Source organism: Cryptomeria japonica, chromosome 2 (assembly GCF_030272615.1).
Source record: "Cryptomeria japonica chromosome 2, Sugi_1.0, whole genome shotgun sequence".
NCBI classification, from domain to species: domain Eukaryota; kingdom Viridiplantae; phylum Streptophyta; class Pinopsida; order Cupressales; family Cupressaceae; genus Cryptomeria; species Cryptomeria japonica.
The window spans coordinates 341,680,028-341,682,148 of record NC_081406.1 but is presented as its reverse complement, the minus strand read 5'-3'; positions in this window follow the sequence as shown (position 1 = coordinate 341,682,148).

The following is a 2,121-nucleotide window of genomic DNA, read 5'->3' as shown; positions in this document are numbered from 1 at the left end:
GGCAACTTGACATGAAAATTTGAATAGGTTATTAACATAATTTGAAAAATATGTAAGAAAAATATTTGTAGCAAATTAATCTATTTGGTGAAAATTCAAAATTTCAATGTAGTATTAAATTTTTAGGAAAAAGAAAGAAAGATAAAAAACATGTGTATGTCTAACCAACCTAAGTACAAGCAAAATGTAATATTTTTTTATGCCACTTTAAATATAAGTAGAGAACTTGTGCTTGAATGTGACATATATTTTTTGTAATTTTTTGCTAAGTAAATAATAAGTTATGATTTTTTTACTAGAACTTTTTAAAAATATAAAAACTTGTATGTCTGACCACCATAACTTGGTCAAAACTTTATGAAATTCAATTTTTTTTAATCCTATAGCATGTGAAACATAGAATGTGGTGCATCTTTCGGATTTGAAAATCGTTTAATCGTCTCAGGACTTTAGACATAATATATGTAAAAAATCAATAATAATTATTTATTAAATTCAAAATAAGACATAATTTATATTGGTGGAAAGCTAACAATTTCCTTAAAAAAACATTTTTGTTTCATTAATCTTAGGTAAAAAAAAGTCATTAGCTACATGGGCGAAGTTTGGAAAACCAAGGAAAACTTCTAAACACGTTTTTTGTGTTGACTTTTTAGGTTTGGAACGACCAAGCCAAATCCCAAAGCAATCCTGAGGGAAAAATGGAGGGAAAAAATTTACGTCGTAAAAACGAATATCCATTTTGAAAAGTCTAGAAAAATGCATTTTAATAAAATGTGCATAACTTTTACATTTCTTATTGAAATTTTTGATTTTTTATAAGTCTTGAAAAGGTGATTCAAAGCTCTATGCAATGGAATAGAGTTTTTCTATGTTATGAATTAAAAAATGATTATAATTAATTTAAATTCATCCTTCATTTTTGAAACATAAAAACCTTCACTTTTGCATATAAATTCCCTCCCTCTTTAATGATTTTTTTGTAACAATCATCTGAAAATACTCTAAACATTAAATGAGTAATTAATAATAAAAAAATTAGGCATTTTACTAAGGAGTCTAATAAATTTTGATAAATTGTCATCTCTCTCTCTGTTTCTTTCTCCACCTCTCTTTCCTAAGATCTAAACCTATCACTCCACCTCTCCCTTGCCCCCTCCCTCTCTTTTTGTCCCTATTTATACACCTCTCTAGACCTAGCTCTCTAACTCTCATTGAATCCCTCCTCTCTCTCAAGCTCTACATTTATATTCCTACCTCTTCATCACTTCCTCTATCTCTCTCTCCTCTAAGATCTAGATTTGTCTCTCTACATCTTCCTCCCATCCCTAGCCACAAAAGTAAGTGGGGAGGGGGAGAGAGGTGAAGAGAAAGAGGGTGATTGGGGGGAAGAGAGGATGAGAGAGAGAGAGTTGGGGGTAGGAGGAGAGGGACAAGTATCAACAAAGGGAGAGAGAGAGAGGGGAGGGGGGCGGGGTAGAGGGGGAGAGAGGTTAACGAGAGAGGGTAATTGGGGGAGAGAGAGAATGAGAGAGTTGGGGATAATTAGGGGGTAGGAGAGGGGCAAGTATCAACAAAGGGATAGAAGGAGAGATGGGGAGAGAGGTGAAGAGAGAGATAGAGAGGGTAATTATGGGGAGGGGGAGAGTGGGGAGAGGTAAGCATCAATAAAAGGAGAGGCCGAGAGAGGTGAGAGAGAGAGGATAATTGGGGGAAGAGAGAATGAGAGATAGAGTTGGGGTAATTAGGGGGTAGGAGGAGAGGGAGAGATGCAGATAGAGGTGAAGAGAAAGACAAAGAGAGGGTAATCAGGGAGAGACCTCTCTCCTTTTGTTGATACTCACCCCTCTCCTCCTCTCCTCTTACCCCCTAATTACCCCCCCCCCCCCCCCCCCCCCTCTCTCTCTCTCTCTCTCTCTCTCTCTCTCTCTCTTCACCTCTCCCCCCATTTAATGTCCCCCACAAGGAACCTCATGGAACCAGATAAATAATACATCAACAAATAATTGCTGTAATTTTTTTTTTTAAAACTGAAACATTAATATCAAGAATCATTTAAATTCATTAGTCAATTATTTCAAGAGGTTCCTCCACATTTAGCAATAATCCCAATTGCATGAA